Source organism: Octopus bimaculoides, chromosome 6 (genome assembly GCF_046866305.1).
Source record: "Octopus bimaculoides isolate indiv1 chromosome 6, ASM4686630v1, whole genome shotgun sequence".
Taxonomy (NCBI): Eukaryota; Metazoa; Mollusca; class Cephalopoda; order Octopoda; family Octopodidae; genus Octopus; species Octopus bimaculoides.
In genome coordinates this window covers 78789889-78813528 of record NC_142933.1, presented here as the reverse complement: position 1 = coordinate 78813528, position 23640 = coordinate 78789889, and the positions used below count along the sequence as shown (strand labels likewise).

General features: G+C 38.3%; 1 long non-coding RNA gene across 1 annotated transcript; it reads right to left on the bottom strand.

Moving 5' to 3' along the window:
* Positions 1-10156: 10156 nt before the first annotated feature.
* Positions 10157-14010, bottom strand: LOC149135277 (uncharacterized). The gene is made up of 2 exons (XR_016242326.1): positions 12120-14010; positions 10157-10538 (listed from the first exon to the last, which is right to left on the bottom strand). It is a non-coding gene; the product is annotated as an uncharacterized LOC149135277 (long non-coding RNA).
* Between the last annotated feature and the right edge of the window lie 9630 nt (positions 14011-23640).

Sequence of the window (23640 nt, the reverse complement as noted above, 5' to 3'; positions counted from 1 at the left end):
ACTCGTACATAGTTTGAATTGATTCCAAAAGAATTTTTGTCCATTCTTCAGCTGAAACAGTCTCCAGTTCTTGTAGTGATGATGGTGGAGGATATCGACTCATTACTTGTTTTTTCTAAAATGCACCATACATGTGCAATAATATTGAGATCTGGGGACTGTGATGGCCAGATAAGATGTTCAACTTCACTAGAATGTTCCTCGTGTAACAACTTTAGCCGTGTGAATTGGTGCATTATCATCCTGAAAGATTGAGTTTCCCTCTGGAAACAGTTCCGCAACCATAGGATGAATTTGATCAGATAAAGTGCATAAATAGTCTTGACTATTAATTCTGCCATGTAGGGAAACTATTGGCCGGTGGATTTCCAGGATATAGCCCCCCCCCCCAGATCATTACAGATCCTCCTCTGTGTTTAACAGTTGGAAGAAAGCAGTCTAGGTCAAATGCTTCTTTTGGCTGTCTCCACATGTATACTCGGCCGGTGGTCGGAAATAAGGTAAAGGATGTCTCGTCTGAGAAAATAACATTCTTCCACTGCTTTTAGTGACCAATTCTGTGGGTGTTTAGTCCATTCTAAACGCTTTTCAATGTTTGTTTTGAAAATAGTGGTTTTCTGATTGCATCCCTCCTGTGAAATCTGACTTTGCGCAGCTCCGGGCGAACAGCTTTTGTGGAAACTGGGTTCTCGAGGTGGTCATTAAGCTCTGCAGTAAATTTGGGAGCTGTACTTTTGTGATCATTTCTAACAATTCGCGTATGAGTCCGACGGTCCCTATCTGAAACTTTTGGTTTTCTTCCGGAGTTTTGTTTCGACGAGGAGGTTTTTCCCTCTTTCTCAAAGGATGCCATTACTTTCGAGACAGTACTTCTTGATACACCAAACATTTCGGCTGTTTTCGTTACGTTAGCGCAGACCATACAAGCACCAACAATTTGACTTCGTTGAAAGTCCGATAGATCTGTCATGTTAATCAATTTTAATTACCTTTTCCTGATGATATCTGAAAAGAAACAGCAATTTTAGCAAAACATATTAAGCAACGCTAATAATAAATAAAAAAAAACATAAAAATAAACAAGCTTTTGACGGTTGTATAGATATCTTAAAATTATGATGCAATGATGCTAGGTGTTTCCATTAATTTGACCAAACCCCTCTATATAGGTTACTAGATGACATACCCGGCGTTGCTCGGGATTAAAATGGGATAGTTTTTTTATTCTTTTATTTATTAGTCATGTGACTGCAGTCATGCTGGAGCACCGCCTTTAGGCGAACAAACCGACCTCAGAATTTATTCTGTATAAGCCTAGTATTTATTCTAATGGTGTCTTTTGCTGAACCGCTTATTTACGGGGACGTAAACACGCCAACATCGGTTGTCAAGCGATGGTTGGGGTACAAACACAGACGCATGCACACACACACAAATATACACAAATATATACGGCGGTCTTACTTCAGTTTCCGTGTACGAAATCCGAAATCCACTCACAAGGTTTCGGTTGGCTTGAGCCTTCCCATTCCTTCCCATCCCACCCCATCACATCCCTTACACCCCACCCCTACACCCCACCCCTACACCCTCTCCCAAATACTTCACCTCTACTCCCAACCTCTACCTACCCACATACGCCACCTACCCCCAACCTCTGCCTACCCACATACCCCTACCTCTAGCCCCACACTCCACCCATGCTTTCCCCACTCTCGCCTCCCCCACCTCCCAACACCATCACATCACACCACGCTACACCATATCACACAACACATCATATCACAACACACCACCATGCACACACCAGCACTGAACAATTCCCATCCCCACATTTTCACACCTTCACACCTACATACACATATGCATACGTTAAGATCATCAGCATTCTCTCTCACACACGCACCTTCGTTTTGGGATCACTACTACTTTGTAATCTCCCCTTCTTCTTAACTCTCTTGTGTGACCCTTCTGTCCGGCATTCGCCATGATAGATCGCTGACCACTACACATTTTTTTTTCTGTCCTTGTTTCTCTCCTTATTTCTTTCTGTGTTCCTTTTTGTGGAGGGGGGGGGGGGGGGTGCAATCGATTAGATCGACCTCAGTACGCAACTGGTACTTAATTTATCGACCCCGAAAGGATGAAAGGCAAAGTCGACCTCGGCGGAATTTGAACTCAGAACGTAAAGACAGAGACGAAATACCACTAAGCATTTTGCCCGGCGTGCTAAGTTGATTTCTTTATTGCCCACAAGGGGCTAAACATAGAGGGGACAAACAAGGACAGACAAAAGGATTAAGTCGATTATATCGACCCAGAGCGCAACTGGTACTTAATTTATCGACTTCGAAAGGATGAAAGGCAAAGTCGACCTCGGAGGAATTTGAACTCAGAACGTAAAGACACAAAATACCGCTAGGCATTTCGCCCGGCATGCCAAGTTTCTGCCAGCTCTTCGCCTTACTGTTTCATAAATATTAGCAAAATAAACGAGCTATATGTTTTCATAATATCTTAATGTATGAACGTTTTTTTGAAAATAGAGCTTTTGACATGAAAGTAATATTCACTTAAATCTTAACGTTCCACTTTTAGAAATCATTTGAAATATGTTGAATGATATTCAAACCCTTTCTTTAAGAAGACATTATATCGTGCACACTGGCATTAAGACCCTTCATATAAAGAAACGTTTAGAATGTGATCTTTTTAATGTATCACGAGAAATAAATTTAATGATACGAGCAGGACTTTCACTTAACACTTAAATATTTCAAACCACGTGGGGTTTACTTTCAAAGACTTCTATGGCTATTTTACACCGTCTGTGTTATTTCCCTCTGAAATCTGAAAATAGTTGAAATTCTGGCATAAAGTTTGCTATTTCGTCTTCAATTAAATTTATCGTATTTCATGCACTGTACACAAAAATACATTGTTATCATAACTGTGTGAAATATATCACATGGTCTTCAAATCAAATCGCTAGATTCAAAGCTTTATAGAAACAGAAAGCAACTGGTTTGTCAACATTTCACACATACCTTTACCAAGATTTTACTAATAGTTCACACTTCTACGCTCAAATCCCGCAGAAATAGACTCTGCCTTTCATCCTTAGAATACCAGACAGATACGAGGATCAGTTTAATCGACTAAGATTAACAAGGCTGATCTAGTGTATTTAGACTTAGCATTGTTGTATGGAATAGAGAGCGGCAGTTGACAAACAGAAAAAGTACCTACAGAATGATATGGAGTGTTTAAACATATTATAGTGGCCTAACCATGACTATCTTTGACATCAAATTAGCAGAGTTGCTACAGCGTCGGATAAATAGCTCTGTGTCATTCGTTCCAGTGCTCTGGGATCAAATTCTGCCATGATCAAATTTACATCCCACTTTTTTTTTTGGGGGGGGGGGGGGATTAAATAAACTACCAGTCCAATACTGGTGTCAACTTTCTTTCGTTTTGTAGTGAGACCCGGCTGAGATATGAACCATGGCTCTCAGATTTTTCTGAGGGTTACGGTTCATATCTCAAATGGAAGAATTATCAGAGGAAAAGGGCATGGAAGGATTACAGGTCCTATTCTACTCTTTAGATTGAATATAAAAAAATTAAAACATGACTTGATAACTCCAAATCTGTTATTTACAGTATGCCGTGTTTAATGGCACATAGGACGAACTGCCAACTCAGAAATGTCTCAGAAAAATCACTGCGGGTCCTATGAGCGAAGTTGGTGCCGCCTATTAACTTTATGCCAGTCCAAAGCATTTTCATAAGTTTGTCACAGACTTCCGTGCTTGTCTTCAGACTTTTACTTGAGTTTTGTTCTATACGTTTTGAGTAATATTCTGCTTTCCTTTGAGGCGGCAGGCTGGCAGAATCGTTAGCACGCTGAGCAAAATAGTTAGCGGCGTTTCATCCGTCTTCATGTTCTAAGTTCAAATTCCACCGAGGTCGACTTTGCCTTCCATCCTTTCGAGGTCGATAAAAAGAGTACTTGTTGATCACTAGGGCCAATGTGATCGACTTACCCCTTCCCCCGAATTTGCTGTCCCTGCGCCAAATTGTGAAATCAATATATTATAATGATTTTAAATTTGGGTACAAGGCCAGCAATTTCGGGGGCGGAGGTAAGACAATTTTGTCGACCCCAAAAGGATGAAAGGCAAATTCGACCGCGGTGGAATTTGAACTCAAAATGTAAAGATAGACAAAATACTGCTAAGGATTTTGTCCGGCGTGCTAACGATTCCTTTCTACTCTAGGCACAAGGCTCGAAATTTTGGGGGAGGGGGGAGCAGTCGATTAGATCGACCCCAGTACGCAACTGGTACTTAATTTATCGACCCCGAAAGGATGAAAGGTAAAGTCGATCTCGGCGGAATTTGAACTCAGAACGTAGCGACAGACGAAATACCGCTAAGCATTTCGCCCGGCGTGTTAACGTTTCTTATTTCTTTACTGCCCACAAGGGGCTACACACAGAGGGGACAAACAAACGGATTAAGTCGATTATATCGACCCCAGTGCGTAACTGGTACTTAATTTATTGATCCCGAAAGGATAAAAGGCAAAGTCGACCTCGGCGGAATTTGAACTCAGAACGTAACGGCAGACGAAATACCGCTAAGCATTTCGCCCGGCATGTTAACGTTTCTGCCAAGTTCACCACGTTATATCAGTATATTATAATGATTTCATCGTATCTTTTCCTGGAAACGATGACTATGTACATAATCCTCCTACGATCAGCCTTTGCATTCACTTCTCATCTCATCGTTGTAACAATAGATTCTTGTCTCTCAAGTTCTCGTACTGCACCTTAGTACTTTGCCTAATGCTTCTATTAAAGCATTTTTTTTGTATGTGGGGGAGGAGGGGAAGTTTGTGTGAATGCGTGTGAAAATGTCTCCTTATATTTCCTTCTCAAACATTAACCAACGAGAATTCAAATTCTTCTTTTAAAAAAAAACATAAATAGTTATTTCTACGCCCAGGTATGGCAGTATGATTACGAAGATCGCTTTGCAACCATGTAGCTTCGGGTTCAGTCCCATTGCGCGACATATTGGCAAATGTCTTTTACTATAGACCCGGACCGACTAGTGCATTGAGTTTCGTTGACGGAAACTGTGGAAGTCCGCTGTATATCATGTATGCGTGTGTATGTGTGTTTATTCGACTAAAACCCTTCAAGGCATTGCCCCAGTATGGCTGCAATCAAATGATTGAAACAAGTAAATGATAAAAATGTAAAGATTCCGAGAAGATGATTAAACCCCATTAACCCCCACATCACCCCTACATTTCTTTATCACTCACACTGCAAGAAACCTCTTCCACGTCTACATCTGTAACACAACAGTCGCCATACATACTATTTATGTTTCATAAATAGAAAAGAAAAGAAAAGAAAAGAGAAAGAAGCGTAGTTCCAATAGTAATCGAACACCAACTGGTTAAATGTAACAGGAGAACCTCATGATTAATAAATTTTATTTTTGGTGGTTATGAATTAGACAGTTTAAATCAGAGGACGGGCCAGATGTCACGACATGATTTAATTTTATTATACAGTTCTGAAGGCTGACTCATTCTTTTCATTATCTGGCTGTGCTGTGTTTAACAGAAAAAACGTTTAATTATCGAATCATCCATTTGTAAAAAGGCACAACATGGGCGGTTGGAGTGCTTTAAGTTATTGGGTGTATTTATTGTTGTGGTGTTATTTTTGTCTCATCTTTTTTTTTTTTTTGTAGGACTAGGTTAAATTCTTCTTATGGGAAAATTTTGTACGTAGACTGGCGTCCTGTCCAGACATAAAACTGTCTCGCAACAGTTCAAAGCTTAAAAATTGCACACACACACACACACACACAAATATGTATGTATGTATGTATGCGTATATGCATGTATGATTATACATATATGTGTGTGTATGTGTGTGTGTTTGTATATATATATTTGTATGTATGTATGTATGTATGTATATGCAACCAGCAAGAGATGGTCAAATTATCGAGTCGGGGAGATTTGCTAGAAACAGCAGGGATACATTAAATAATGTCATAAATACACTGCCTCTGCAAAAAAAAAAAAAAGTGGGAAGTGGGGGTGGAATGATTACTAGCGGAATGCCTCTAATCAAAGATCTGCTTAATGAAACTTAATGTGCTAGCTAAAAAAAAAGAAAGAAAAAAAAAAAAACGTAATTACAGCGATGGACCGACCCTCTTCCCATGAAAACAGCTCTGTCTTAAACATTAATACGAAACAGTCATTCTTAGAATTAACGAATATATGAATTACACTAGATATTTTTTATTGTATCAATTCTTCATTCTGACTTTCTGTACAAGGTGGTGAGCTGGCAGAAACGTTAGTTCGCCGGGCGACATGCTTAGTGGTATTTCGTGTGTCTTTACGTTCTCAGTTCAAATTCCACCGAGGTCAACTTTTGCTTTTCATCCTTTCGGGGTCGATAAATTAAGTACCAGTTGCGCACTGGGGTCGATCTAATCGACTGGCCCCTCCCCCAAAATTTCGGGCCTTGTGCCTAGAGTAGAAATGAATATTTGTCTGTTCTCTCTATTTATTTTGGAGTCACTGGGTATTTTGGGCTTTATAACATACAATCATTCACCTTCAACCAAGCGACCCAACTTAGACTGATCACAGGTCTCGGCTTGAATACATGTGATAGTCATATTCTACTGACTCTATCGGCCAACCTATTTTAGCCAGAGCCATCTAGATGCATTCTCTTGTGTCTCCATGTTGTTCTTAATGACTCTTGCGTAGCCACTAGCGTAGCTGGGGTGGGGGTGGATAGGGGCGGCACTTTTGGGTCTGCTGTAGGCAATATGTGCTTTTGTGGGGTCCAGGGGTGGCAAACGGAAGGGCCGCCTCGGGCGGTACACACTCTAGCTACGTTCGTGTGCGTAGTTAGAGTGTATGCCGTCCGGGACAGCCGGTGTTTGCTTCCGCCCTCTTTACGCTTATACAGGCTTATAAAGTGGAGTCTGCTGCATACTAGCTTATACAGCAGATCCAAATGCGCTGCTCCCATAGAAGCGTCGCCCAACGCAGAAGGCGCAACTTACCTCCCTCCTAGCTACGCTGCTGTCCTGTTCACCCTCGTAATGCTTTGTGTTCCAAAGACCTACTGAGGGAACAACCTACAAACTCTTGTCTGCTCGCCTTTACTGGCATGCATCTAGTCACCCACCCAATTCTGTAGCAGTCCTACATTAACTTCTAGTACATTGCCCTTTGTTTCTGTTCTGTCTATGTTCCTTTCTTTCTGTTTACCAATCGTATATCAAACAGAATGACATCTTGAGCATTTACAATCCTACCATCGCCGCCCCCAAATTGTCAGGAATGAGAAGAGGAGTGGAAGACGCATGAAATATTGTCGTTCTCAAAAGGCACAATGTGCAACGTTTTAAGTTCGGAATTATAAATAAAGCCAGCTCATAAAGTGTAGAGTTTTCAAAAACGTTCAGTACGGCTTTAAGACAAAATCCACTCTAATTTGTATTGTTTGTTTCCAACAAATTTCGATCAACTGATCATAGTAGAGTTTTCTCGCTTGCTTGTTGATTTTTAACTTTTATACTCTCCCTAGAGAGGCAATTTGTTAATAAATTTCTTTTGTTATCTTAGTCGATCAAAATGTTCAACTCATTCTGATATTCAACTGAGATTACTGAATAGTCAGTCGTATGGTCGATTAAACCAATACGTACACACACATACATGCACAAGAATTTGTAAACTCTCGATATATTCTTTTTTTGGAATATCTCAAAGCACGAAGATGTCTACAAGAGATGTGGGTTCCAGTCCCACGAGTAGCCTTCGACATTTTCTATCCAAAACGGTTTTTCAACCTAATATTTACAGGCTTGTTAGGAGGTGAGCAGAATCGTTAGCACGCCGAGGAAAATGCTTAGCAGCATTTCGTCCGTCTTTCAGTAGGGTAAATTATGTCTTTTGAAATTCACTTTCATTTCTGCTTGACCAGATCCTCTGTGTGCATGTGTGTGTGTGTAATACATTATATGTAAAAGGCTACTAATTCTAGTTCTCCAAGTTTCATGTTTCCGATTATGCAGCTTCTTTTACGGTTGAAATTATTTGTTGCTTGAATACAGTAATCCCTCGATTTTTGCGGATGTTACGTTCCAACCCGCGATAGATCGGAATCCGCGAAATAGAAACAGTACTGTACTGTATATTTTTAAAATTATTTTTTATAATTTGTATATATTTATTTTATTATAAATGCAAAACAACACCACAGAGGAATCGACGCAATCTTAAATGATAAACCGCAATAGGTGAATGGTGATATGACGTGGAATTACTGTACATGGGAAGACGATTTAGGTGAACGATTTGGGACAGGACGAGAAAGAATACATTATAACTGGCAATGTATAACAATATCCAAATGTTGACACAGTTGATATGAAAATTATGAAAGAACGCTTCTATTTGTTTGTTTTAAACAACCATTGACAGCAATATGTGCAAAATCAATTGTTTCAAGCTTACGTTTTTTATTTCATGTCTGGCTCTCGCATGAATACTCCAAATGTTATAAGCTTCAGACAAGCAATGTCATTCTAAGAACCGTCCACATGAAACTCCGTTGTTGCTTAAGTCATATATTTAAATGATATTTTAAATATTTTTAAATATTGTTAATTATAATATCTATAAAATGTATTTAAAAATGTAATGCATGCATGTGTTTTTAAAATGTGATTTATTTTTCCTAATATATGAGTTATTTTACTTTTCTCCAATTTTCATACATTTCAAAATATCGTTGACGGCACAAGAAATTATAAATTTTCGAGAGAATGTGAAATAATTCTTATTTGGAATTCGTTCTCGGAGTACATATTTAAAGACTACCCCACTCGATTATGAATGACCATGGGATTGCACCCAGAAAGTTACCCACCGAGACACAAGTCCGGGCAAGGTTGTTTATGGAAGACCAGCAGTCGCCCATGCATACCAACCTCCCCTCTCCACGCCACGATGTGATCCAAGGGCAAAAACCACACAGCTTGGCACCAGTGACGTCGCAACTTATTTCTACAGCTGAGTGGAGTGGAGCAACATGAAATAAAGTGTCTTGCTCAAGAGCATAACATACAACCCGGTCCAGGAATCGAACTCACTACCTCATGATTGTAAGCCCGACGCGCTAACCTCTAAGTTATGCTCTTTCACCAGTAGATATAAAGCTATAATTAATATTGGGTTGAAAAACCCTTTTGGATAGGAAAAGTCGAAGGCTTCCCGTGGTACAGTAGTAGACCGCATGGCCTATCTACAAGTGTTGTGGGTTCGTGTCCCATGAGCAGCCTTCGATTTTTCCTTTCCAGAAAGGTTTTTCAACCAATATCTACATGCTATTATTTATAGCATATGTATATCGAGAACCAACTCTCCGTCACTCGCAAATATTCCAACTATATTTAAACAACAAACAACTCAAGGCTCGGATTAACAGCTGAACAAATAGAAACGGGAAACTAGGAGCTATTCAATTATAATGTATTTAAGAATACTCTGCATTTCCACATTGTGTTCTGTAATTTATCACTTCTCGATGAACCAAAAGAAATATATGTGTGTCTATAAACGGATTGGCACCGAAAAATGCTGCAACTAATAATAAATATGAGCTAAATTCATTCTCCGTCTTCATATATGTTACGTTTCATATGGGCGGCGAGCTGGCAGAATCGTTGGCTGGCGGAATTTCTTCCGTTTTTGCGTTCTGAGTTCAAATTCCGCCGAGATCGACTTTGCCTTTCAGCCCTTTTTAGGATCGATAAAATAATTTACTTGTTGAACACTGGGATCGATGTAATTGACTAGCGCCCTCTCACAAAATTTTAGGACCTGTGTCTATAGTAAAAAAGGATCATATGCTACTTTTTGTAAGACTTACACGCGATTTTTACCAGTGACGTATCTACAGTTTCCACTCTGGTGAATCTTGAGTATTTTCTCAAAGTTCCAATTCTAGAGTATAGGTAACCAACGAATACTGTACAGGAAAATACACTGAGGATCTACACAATGTATAAGATTAATACAGAAGACGGAGTGTAACAAGAAGCATTTATTTATTATAATAACAATCGTTTCAGCTTCATATTACACTGCTTCCTACTCGGCGTGGAACGATGCAATAACACCAGATGCAACGCATAGTGCAAAAGAGCCTCTTCGGGTTACATAAGATGCTTCACGAGATTTACATTTCAATTTCACTTCAAGCTATATGGAGAGAGATTCTAGCAGTTAAAGTGTACGTATATATATATATATATATAGGGCGCGGTCCAGAATGTCGACATTGTTTTAGAAAAAAGAAAACAACAAAACTGGAGTAGTGTGTATAAGAGTAGAGAAGTCAACATAACAGCTTTATATTCTGTTCCTTTCTGTTGAAATAGTCTCGGGGTCAACTTGACTTTTTCATCTTTCTAGTATCAATAAAAAAATTAATTATTATTATAATAAATGACATATTGTATAAGAAAAAATAATCGATAACTCACACACCTACACAGATACGTAAACGTACATATACACACACTTTATATATATATGTGTGTGTGTGTGTTGTATGTATACACTCATATAGAAAAGAGACAATAAATTATTAAATAAATAAATGAAAAAGCAATTATATTTTTAATTAACTAATTTACAGATTAAATTAACTATTTTTTTTTTTACCTCCGGAACCTAATGCTGTGGATCAATATTTTCTCATGTGACATGTTTGAAATGTCAGATAACAACTATTTAATATTTACCTGACGACCAATTAAAACAACGACCAACAATGTTGAAACGCAACAGCAGATCTCTATCTCACAATAAGCAGTTATAAAACAACTCCTTAAATGCTTCAAAGCCTTTTTCTTTTTTTTTTCCCTTTATTTATTTATTTATTTTACTTTGATCATTTATTTTCGAGGATCAGTTATTACAGAGAAACAGTAAGTAGGAACTTGATTAAATACTTTTTAGCTATGTTTTGTCGCGTTCTTCTTTCAATGTTTTACGAGTTAAAATCTTATTTCGGGCGATACTTTTTTGTCTCATTCAAAACGACCTGGCGAGCTGGCAGAATCATTAGCACGCCGAACAAAATGCTTTGTGTCATATTGTCAGTCTTTATGTTCTGAGTTCAAATTCTGCCGAGGTCGAATTTGTCTTTCATTCTTTCGAGGTCGATAAAATAAATACTAGTCAAGCAATTGAGTCGATATATTCGACTAACCCCATCCTTCAAAATTTCAAGCCTTGTGCTTATAGTAGAAAGAAAACAAAATAATTCATTCCAAGAATTCCCTACCATGCCACGTCATTCGTTTAAACTACAAACTAGACAAAGCTGAAGCCATCATACGTTTCACAAAAAGCAAAACATTATAAACAAGAAGTGTGATTTATGAAAATCACTTCATAAACTTTGCGAGATTCTAATTTCTTAGAAATGCACCTTGGTAAAATATCTCCTATTGCTTTGGCAGAAATGGAAAAATACAGGAATTATTTACACTACGGAAATAAAGGACTTACACTAATTACAAAAATAAATGATTTACATTATTTATTAGGATTTATTAGATTGAGATGAACACCAATCATCAGTGCCTGATTTAGACTCGGTGGGTGTCTAAACTATATAAAACTCCAACGCCTCTTCTTAAAAATTATACTAGGACTCACAAAAATGTAAACTACTAAATGCCTTTTGAAGCCCTGGTGGATTGTGAGGCCTTAAGCCATCGTTTCCCAATATATAGTTCGCAGACAGATTATTGACAGCTGAATCTCTCAAATCATTTATTGAAAAGATGGTTTGAAAAACAATTTAATAAACATTAAAAAAGATAATAATAATCACAGCCAATGTCACGTGAGATGCGGGTTTATACTTTAACAAAAATTGAATTTGAAACCGCGGTTGTACTTTCAAAGAACATAATTACAACAACCAGGAAGATATTTATAAATTATAATAAAATTAAACAAAAAACAAGATAAATCACCCTCTCGAAGCATTCTTTCGGGACACCGGAACTGCTGCTTGAAATCTAAGACGAATTCCAGAAAACCAGAACGTCAAGACTCCCCTAGCGATACCAAATACGCTGATCGTCGGGAAAAATGCTTTGCAGTATTTTTGTCCTGGTTCTTTACATTGAGTTAAAATTCCACCGATATCAACTTCGCTTTTCATCTCTCTGAGGTCGTTAAAATAAGGTAGAGGTCAAGTGGTATCGATTATTCTTCCTCTCCTCAAAATTGCATGCCTTGTACTTAAACCAGAAACCACTATTCTAAAGGAATTAATTATTATTTTCTCTGTTGTTCAACCCAAGGCCAGTCTTATTCGAATAGAACAAGGACCGAAGTCATGCCAGGTGTCACCATCCCGCCAATTTGTATATCAGAGTCCATGCTGTTCAATGTATACCCACCTTACTTAATATAAAGGATATGGAGGAACAAATTTGGTTGTTATTTCCAAAAGATCGAATGACCACACAGAAGCTCCCTTTTTAACATGTAATATATACGTAAGCTTCAAATTCCACCGAAGTTGACTTTACTATTCATCCTTTCGGGGTCGATAAAATAAGTACCAGTTGAATACTGGGATCAATGTAATCGAGTTAGTTACACCTTTTCCCGAAATTGCTGGGGTTGTGCCAAAATTTGAAACCGATATAGATGTAGGCCGAGAGATTTGATTATTGTTTGTTTTGTCGTTTTTCTTGAAATATCTTCCTTACATTCTGGAATTAAGCAAATATTCTAAATACTAACAGCGATAGTAACTAATATGCAGTTTGTTTTACAACGTAATCTCTGCTAGTTTCTACAAACAAATAAATTTCAAGAATGTTACTTTCTAAAATGCTCGATTCGTGTATAATCTGAAAAATGCGAAGAATGTGAAAAATGAGCTGCACACAGACGCATTCACGCGCACACTTACACACACATGCATGCATATACACGTACACACACAAACATGCATACATATGAGTGTGTGTGTGTATACACACATACATACATTACACACACAAATATACAAACGTACATGCATACACACTTGAATATAATTACCGACATACATGAATATATGTATATATGTAAGAAATAAAAAATACATGCGTATATATGTGTGCGAGTGTGTGTATATCTATGTGCGTATGTCTTTGTGTCTGCCTCCCATTACCGCTTGGCAACTGCTGTTGGTTTGTTTACGTTCTCGTAACTTAACGGTTCGGCAAAATAAACCCACAAAATAAGTACGAGGCATAAAAATAAGTCCAGCGTTCAATTTGTACGGCTAAACAATTCAAACTGCATGGCTGCAGTCCAGTGACTGAAACAAGTAAAAGAACCTAAAAGAAGCTATTTTTGGTCAGAAACTGTAAATTACAATAAATATGTTATAAGAAAATCCATGCAAGCTACTCGTTGTCATGCGAAGGATGCGAACGATATCTAATTACGGTTCCTTATCTTCGGAGTTTATCTTCTGGAGTCGCTAAAATTAAGTACCAGTTACTCTAAAACACCATAGACACGTACATGTAGCTCCCTCTGGCGACGAGCGTTAATACAAGAGAGATAACTGTCTCCCGGCACGAGGCAGGATGGAATCATACGTGTGTGTGTGTGTGTGTATAATAAAAGGTAAAGGGTAAAAACACCCCATTCGGGATTTCACCAAAAAAGTTACTCTCCGAGGAACAAGTCCAGGCAAGGTTGTTTATGGTGCTTTGCCAAACCACCCCCACAAATGATTTGGTGTACGTTGTGTCATGCGTCTAAGTGATCGCAGAGCAACGTGTGATGATGTGTTTTGTTCAAGAACACAACGCACCACCCAGTCTCGGAATTGAAACCACGAGTCGCGATCGTGACTTCAACACCTTAACCACTTGGCCATGCGCCCTCACATTCACAAATATCTCTGTCGGTCACGACGACGAGGGTTCTAATCAACAGAACAGCCTGCTCGTGAAATTAACGTGCAAGTGGCTGAGCACTCCACAGACATGTGCACCTTTAACGTAGTTCTCAGGGAGATTCAGTGTGACAAGGCTGGCCCTTTGAAATACAGGCACAACAGAAACAGGAAGAAAGAGTGAGAGAAAGTTGTGGTGGAAGAGTGCAGCAGGGTTTTCGCTCAATAAACACTCACAACGATCGGTCTGGGAATCGAAACCGCAAGTCCTCTGCCCTAACCACTGGGCCGTTGCGCTTCCACACTAACATATATATATATATATATATATATATATATATATATATATATATATATATATATATATATATATATATATACAAAAGTAAATGAGTATATGCATATATACGTACAGGTATGTGCATACCGACATCCACCTGTATGTATAGGTGCATATCTGGGTACAGGACACTGCAAACAAACGTAGACGAGAACACACGAGCCACATAGAGAACATTCTACTTCATCAGCTACCCACGTTTTGACACCGGCGTTTCGACGAGCTTCGGGCAGGACGCATCGTTAAAACGGCTCGTCCCATGGATCGCAGATTAAATTTGTATACGCAAATTAAATCTAGCCATGGAGGAATGTAGTGGCGGACAAAAAACAAGACAGGAAAACAAACAGAAAAGGCTTTACGGCCAGACGAGAAAAATTATGTGTGTATGAACGCGATGAGGCACGGAACCGAGAAAGACAAAGTGGTGGCGTGCGTTACTTGGCGAAAGCCAAGGAAGGAAAGGATTATTGACCGGAAGCATGTGACCATGCCGGTGTAAAGGGAAGAGAGAGAGTGGTAGAGGGAGAAAGAGAGGAGGAAGTAGAATAGGTGAGCAACGAGAGGAAAAGAGAAAGAGAGGAAATACGAGGGGGAAAAGGAGATAGGTAGTAGTAACAGAGGAAGAACAAGAGGGGTAAGGCGAGATACGTAGTAGTACAGAGGAAGAGCGAGGGGGGGAGGAAGAACGAGGGGGGGAGGAAGAACGAGGGGGGGGGGAGAAGAGAAAGAGATAGAGTAGCGTCGGAGGATAAGTTTACGAAAACTACTTACAATTTTTGTGAGACGCTGCGTTCAATCATGTAAAAACAAAAGTAAATGAGTATATGCATATATACGTACAGGTATGTGCATACCGACATCCACCTGTATGTATAGGTGCATATCTGGGTACAGGACATTGCAAACAAACGTAGACGAGAACACACGAGCCACATAGAGAACATTCTACTTCATCAGCTACCCACGTTTTAACACCGGCGTTTCGACGAGCTTCGGGCAGGACGCATCGTTAAAACGGCTCGTCCCATGGATCGCAGATTAAATTTGTATACGCAAATTAAATCTAGCCATGGAGGAATGTAGTGGCGGACAGGAAAACAAACAGAAAAGGCTTTACGGCCAGACGAGAAAAATTATGTGTGTATGAACGCGATGAGGCACGGAACCGAGAGAGGCAAAGTGGTGGCGTGCGTTACTTGGCGGAAGGAAAGGATTATTGACCGGAAGCATGTGACCATGCCGGTGTAAAGGGAAGAGAGAGAGTGGTAGAGGGAGGAAGTAGAATAGGTGAGCAACGAGAGGAAAAGAGAAAGATATATATATATATATATATATATTCATTTAAAATGCAGAGATGCCTATAATTTTTGTGGTATGTAGTCTTTTGCTGCTATTTCTAGCGAGTAGATGTCCTATTATAGGCATCTCTGCATTTTAAATGAATAATACATAGTCTATTGACTGTTTTTTTACTCTCGCTAGACCACTGGTGGTAAATAAAATTTCTAAAATTTTTTTTGCTACCCTATAATTTATTAATATATATATATGTATATATATATATATATATGTGTGTGTGTATGTATGTATTTATAATCTCGCTGTAGTCAAACTACATTACCTTTAGCTGCTTGGAATGAAGATTGAACTGATTTGCTTCGTCTTTCATAAAACTCTTCCGGGATAGCTAACCTTTGCCTTTGAAGCTGTCGAAGGTTGTTGGCACTCCGTCGCTTACGACGTCGAGGCTTCCAGTTGATCCGATCAACGGAACAGCCTGCTCGTGAAATTAACGTGCAAGTGGCTGAGCACTCCACAGACACGTGTACCCTTAACGTTGTTCTCGGGGATATTCAGCGTGACACAGTGTGACAAGGCTGACCCTTTGAATTACAGGCACAACAGAAACAGGAAGTAAGAGTGAGAGAAAGTTGTGGTGAAAGAGTACAGCAGGGTTCGCCACCATCCCCTGCCGGAGCTTCGTGGAGCTTTAGGTGTTTTCGCTCAATAAACACTCACAACGCCCGGTCTGGGAATCGAAACCGCGATCCTATGACTGCGAGTCCGCTCCACTGTCGAAGGTAGTAAGTAACAAAGAAGTTATCGTATTTTCCCGAAAAAATCATCTTGCATCTCATAAACGCACGGTCATAATTTATTTACAGGCCAGTCGTGGCTCAGGAAAAGCCTGCTAAAATTAAGAAGCGTCTTATAAGCAAGCTCAAAGACTAAGTGTCTTACAAAAATGGTAGTTAATATAAGCATGATTATAACACATCTTCCTTTATATAATGATAAAGGCTGACGACTGCGAGTTAACTGCGAGTTAATAACTTGAAGCTTATGAAAGAGTACATATACGGACTCATATATTGAATAAAAATATATTTAGTCACGTTGCAAAATTTGGCTCCTACTTCAAATAACAGCTTTCGTCACATTCATTAATACTCCAATTTAACATTCATCCATTCATCCATGAACTCACAAAATTCAAATGGTGATAGTTCCTGCTTTTACTGTTTCTCTTCAACACTTGTCCCTCGCAGAACAATACCTGGATATTAGGATCTTGCTGTAAGAACTAAACGAGTAGTGGGGTGGTCTCTGACAAACTAACTCTTTCTCACTCTTTCTTTACTGCTCTGTTTGTCTGTTTGCCTGTCTCTCTCTTTTACACCATTACTTGCTTTTACCAAGCTCCCTGTATCTTATTTTAAAGCTCTCTCTCTCTTTCCCTCCATCCCTCTCTCCCTCTCTGCTTCTCTCTCCTCCACGCTAACTCATATTCTGTTTCTCTCCTTCCTCCATACATGATACTAAAAGTGCACAGATGGAAGAAATATTTAAAATTCTGGAATTTACTTCTCTTTTTTTTTTATTGTTCTTCGGCCTTCCCTCTCATGAGATTTCCCCCCAATGATATGAGCATTATTTACCTCCCCGTGGTTAAGAATTAAACATAATCCTTTAATGACTTTTATAACGAATGCTTTTAAGGTCATTCAGAGCTCTAGTGTTTCACAAGAACTTGAAGCGGTTTCAATAGACACCGATTTGAACTCAAACACAGAAGTAGGATATTGGATATAAAAAAAGCCAATTGATACGAATTAACTTGTGGTAATCATTTAGAATATATTTCAAAATTTATCGTTAGCACGCCGGACAAAAGACTTAGCGGCATTTCATTCGTCTTTACGTCGTGTGTTCAAATTCTGCTGAGGTCGATAAAATGACTACTAGATGAGCACTGGGATAGATGTAATAGACATACCCTAACCCCACAAAATTGCTAGCCTTGTGCCAAAATTTGAAACCAAAATGTTTCCTAATTTATCGTTAGTATTTCTTCTTTCTTTACGCTCTAAGGTGGGGGCGCAATGGCCCAGTGGTTAGGGCAGCGGACTCGCGGTCATAGGATCGCGGCTTCGATTCCCAGATCGGGCGTTGTGAGTGTTTATTGAGCGAAAACACCTAAAGTTCCACGAGGCTCCGGCAGGTGATGGTGGCAAACCCTGCTGTACTCTTCCACCACAACTTTCTCTCACTCTTACTTCCTGTTTCTGTTGTGCCTGTAATTCAAAGGGTCAACCTTGTCACACTATGTCACGCTGAATATCCCCGAGAACTACGTTAAGGGTACACGTGTCTGTGGAGTGCTCAGCCACTTGCACGTTAATTTCACGAGCAGGCTGTTCCGTTGATCGGATCAACTGGAACCCTCGACGTCGTAAGCGACGGAGTGTCAACAACACACACATTACATTCTAAGTACAAATTCTGCCAAGGTCGACTTTACCTTGTATTTTTTCGGGGTCAATAAAATGATTACCAGATGAGCATTGGGATCGCTGTAATCTACTTATACCCACCCCACAAAATTGCAGGCCTTGTGCCAACATATATATTTCCTAATTTATCAATATAAACAATGTATCACAAAAGAGAGGTTTGCGTTTTATTTTTTAAAGTTTGCTTCTTGATCAACGTTCAAGGAAATTGTTGTTGTTGTTCTTTAGCCCTAGGTCAGCCCATACTGAGTAGAGCTATGGTCAAAGATATTCCAGCTGTGTCCATAGCATCTTTCATTCAGGTACAGTTTATCTAGAGTCACTTGATTCGACGTGGCCTTCGTTTTATTGAAGATAGATGAGTACGGTATAATTTGAGTGAAATTTGGCTGCTATTTCTCACAGGTTGGACGATGTCCTGAAGATTCCTCTTTGACTCGTAGGATTTCCTCCAAAAGAAGAAATAATAATAAAAAATTCCATGCTTTTTTTTTTAATCATTTATATTTTATCTGTTTCACTCACTGGACTGTGACCGTGTTGAGACACCGCCTTGAAGGGTTTAGTGGGATAAATTGATCCCAGTGCTTATCTTTTCAAGTCTGGTACTTATTCTATCGCCCTCTTTTGCCGAGCCGCTAAGTTACGGACACGGTGGTCAATTGGTGGTGGGGGGATTAACACAAACATAAAGACACACTCTTAGATATGTACACACACGCGCGCGTACATACAGTGATAGACATATATATATATATATATATATATATGAATCTGTATGTATGCATGTATGTATGTATGTATTATGTATGTATGTAGGCATGTATGTGTGTGTGTGTGTATATATATATATATATATATATATATATATATATATATATCGTTTTTCATTTTGTCCACGTGTTTTTGTGACGTCCTGTACCCAGATATGCATCTATATATACATGTAGATGTAGGTATGTACATACATGTACGTATATATGCATATACTCACATATTATTTGCATTAATATTATTATTATTATTATATATATGACGGTCTTCTTTCAGTTTCCGTCTACCAAATCCACTTTGGTCGGCCTAGGACTATTATTGAAGACACTTGCCCAAGGAGTTACATAGCGGGACTGAACCCGAAAGCATGTGGTTGGGAAGCAAACTTCTTACCATATATGCTTGCGCCTATGTTATGCTTGCAAACCAAGTTTGAAAAGTTATAATCAGTAAAAATTACATTCGCTTTCTATTTGATCCATTAACTCTTCAAATAACTCGAATGAGACGAATAAGATTTTCAGTACATTATGTTAGCGAAATGGGTGGTAAGCGTCCTTGACAATAAGACCTCACAAATAACCTACTACATAGTGAATAATTGACTAAGAAGATAGAAAATCAAAAGAAGATAGAAGCTCTTAGAAACTTCCGGCGGAAACTGTGTATTGCAACTCTTACTCTTCAGAAACTACAATCTCTGCAGAAATACTTTATGATGCCATTATAGGCAGTAGGGGTGAAATAAACTTCAGAATTCTTGAGTCGATCTGCGGATAGCTGCCCGTTTAATCACGTTGCCAAACATGAACACTTACAATTCGAAAAAGAAAAGAAAAAAAAAAGATTTTGAAATTTGGCACATGATGCGGATATTTTGCTAGGCAACACAATTCTCCCCACCCATCGGAGTGTTTTTTTTTATTATTTTTTTTTTTTAATGTTTTAATACTCTTGAAGCCTTTCAGATTCTCTCAGTATAAACATTTCTTGATATCTCTTCTGTTTTTATATAACTTAATTCCTTTTTGAAATACTACTAGAGCGTCTCATGGAAAAGTGTTTTAATGTTTGACCGAAAGTAAAATCCACGTCTCAAATGCATATGTGAATAGAAAAATAAAAGAATTAAACTTCATCTTATTTCTATAATATTGACTAAGATTAATAATAATAATAATAATAATAGTTTCAAATTTTGCCACAAGGGCAGCAATTTTTTTTTTTTTTTGTGAGGGATGAGTCGATTACATCGACCCAGTGTTTCACTGGTACCTATCGACACCGAACGGCTGAAAGGCAAAGATGACCTCGGCGGAATTTGAACTCAGAACGTAGCAACGGGCGAAATGCCTCTAAGTATTTTGCCCGCTGTGCTAACGATTCTGCCAGATCACCGCCTTAATAATAATGATAATCCTTTCTACTATAGGCACAACGCCTGAAGTTTTGGGGGAGGGGACTAGTCGATTACATCGATCCCAGTGTTTCACTGGTACTTAATTTATCGACCCCAAAAGGATGAAAGGCAAAGTCGACCTCAGAACGTAGTGACAGACGAAATACCGCTAAGCATTTCGTCCGGCGTGCTAACAATTCTGCTAGTTCGCCGCCTTAATAATAATAATAATAATAATAATAATAATAATAATAAATGCCCGGATGCAGTACCAGGCAGTGGCTCTCATGACTTCTGATCTTAATTGGTTGGAAGTATTATCATATATATGTTTTGTCTTGGTATAAAAGATGGGTTACATTAAATATTCTGCTCAATACCACAGATTTGCTTGTCAGTTGTTTGACCTTAACCAGTTAAGCATGTTCCTTAATGGCTGCCAATATGTGCAAGCAGAAGTAATGGGGGACCGTGTACTGAGAGGAATGCTTGAGGATTTGAATAATTCACCTCTGGAAACATGGGTGTTTTGCTTATCATCCTTAAACAAACCTTATTCAGGGACCTTTTGAGCAGGATGGGCTACTCAGCCTGAAGAAAATTCTAACTAGGCCCCACCTGCAAAGCTATGCGCTGTTTATCTTGATATGAAATCACTATGTCGTGCACATATGCCTAGTGTACCTAGTGTACTACTCTTGTCAGACGGGTATATTGGGCTTCGTATATTTGTACCCCAGTGTCATTTTGATGGCATGCATTGTTTTCTCACTCAATAATAATAATAATAATAATAATAATAAACATTTCAATATGTAAACATTACCAAACGTACTTTTAAATGTACATACTTTTTACTGTCATCTTAAGATCTCACTATCATCTTATCACCATAGTATTTTTAAAACAAACTTCTAATTTTCTTATGCTTTGACAGACATTCTTTAAAACAATATTCTGTGAGAAGCCAAAGATATGGCACCCTAGTCATAACACCAATTTGAACTTCTAACATATTGTCTCTTGAGGTCTTTGGATGAGACTTGTAGACAACTTGTACAAATACAAAGCAAAATCCAAACATTTAATAATAATAATAATAATAATAATAATAATACCAGGCAGTGGCTCTCATGGCTTTTAATCTTAACTGATTGGAGGTCTTATCATATATATTGTTTTGTCTTGGTATAAAAGATCGGCTACAGCAAATATTCTGCTCAATAATTCACCTCTAAATAATTCACCTTTTGAATAATTCACCTCTGAAAACATGGGTGTTTTGTTCAGCATCCTTAAACAAACCTTATTCATGGACCTTTTGAGCGAGATGGGCTACTCAACTTGAAAATTTAACTGGGCTCTACCTGCAAGGTCATGCGCTGTTTATCTTGATATGAGATCACCATGTCGCGCACATATGGTTGTGAAGCATGTGCTTGGTGTACCCTTATCAGACGGGTAGTCATGATGGATATACTGGGCTTCGTATATTTGTACCCCATTGTCACTTTGATGGCATATGCTGCTCTCTCACTCAATAATAATAATAATAACTAAAAATAATTTAATTTATATAGTCTATCAGAAGCTCTCTTCACTACAATATACTTGTTGAAGCTTGTCTTCTTTACAAAAACTTTTATATTTTTTTTTTTAAGCGCAAAGCGATTCTCTTCCGAAATGCTAGTCATATCACATAATTTACTTTTTTTTTCTAACTGCATTCATTTAAGAAACAGAGTTCAGATACAAAAATAATAGAACAAATAAATGAATATAGTAGATAATTCAGGCTTGTGACTTAGAATAAGGCAGGTGTATTACAAAAACTAAAATACCTAGTTTCCATTCATTCACTCTACAGACACTCTAATGCAGTTTTTACGTGGTACAGAACATTTTTTTTTTTTTATATGAAATGTCTGACTGAATGTTACATCTGCTTTCAGTGGACAGTTGATTAGGTACATTAACTGCTCTAAAAAAAGGAACGGCTTTCACTCACTCTCTCTCTCTCTCTCTTTCTTTCTTTCATTCTTTCTCACTTGGCTCTCCCTCCCCCTTTCTCCCCCCTCTCTCTCTCTTTGTTATCTCTATTTATCAATCTATCTCTTTATGTCTTTCTCTCTCTTCTTCTCTATCTCTCTTTTCTGATTCGGTTACGCGGAGTTTGTTTATTATATTAAACTAGCAGGTAGTTAATGAGGTATACAACAGCAGCAATTCAAAGGAATGGGTAAATAAAGGAATCCGAGCAACTTTGTGCACGATATGATATCCAATATTAGATAGGTTGGCTCCAATATATGGAGAGAAAGAGGAGAGAAAAAAAATGACAGCCATCCCTGGCCTTTCGTGTGCAACACTGTATATGGCCTCGGGTAAATGCTATCATTTAAGAACTATCCAGTTCGTGGTGGTCTTACTGGCGACAAGAATTCGTGATGAAAAAGGTCAAAGGTGAATAGAAAGAATCACACAAATTAATAAGAGAGCGAAAAAAAAAATCTCGGTTCATAACAGTGCAATGAACGTGTACAAATGCTTGTGGAGAGCTACATCTACCACCAAATAGAAAAGCAACACATTAACCAAGTATGAATTACTCTAAAAATAAACAATATTTTCTTTTAGTTTTAAGTGGACGACTGATAACTTCAGAGGAATTCTTAGAATCTAATTTTCTTTCTATTAATCTAGTAATTGATTCATGTAGTTCAAGTAAGTTAGAGCAATAATGAGTAAGATATATTAGGACGGTACATTTATAAGAATATAATAGTTTCAATTGAGGCGAACACTGACGGTGGTTCGTTTGTTGGCAAACACCTTGAAGCAAGAAGTCATAAGAAAAACCATCGACAAGCTTTAGCCAGATCGACATTTCAGTTCTCTTACTGAAAAGCATGAACGCCACATATTCTTTTTCTTGATAAAGACATCAACATCACACAGTACTAAAATACAGGGTCTTTCTTTTTTCTTTTTTATCACACAGAAACCAAAATTAATCTATCTGCTACTGACTACAGCTATTTAGTTTTCCTTTAATTGCTTTCTTTCATCAGTTTATTTCTAATATGCCCATGTCATTAGTTTCTCTCGGAGGATGCCACAAGAAATTAAATAACCTCGTAGTTGTTGTTGCAATTGTTATTGTTGATGGTGTTGTTATTGTTGTTATTATTATCATTGTCATCATTATTATTATTATTAGTTTTTTTTTGTGGGAGAAACAAAGAAAACTTTCTAATTGATCTTCAGAATAATCAAA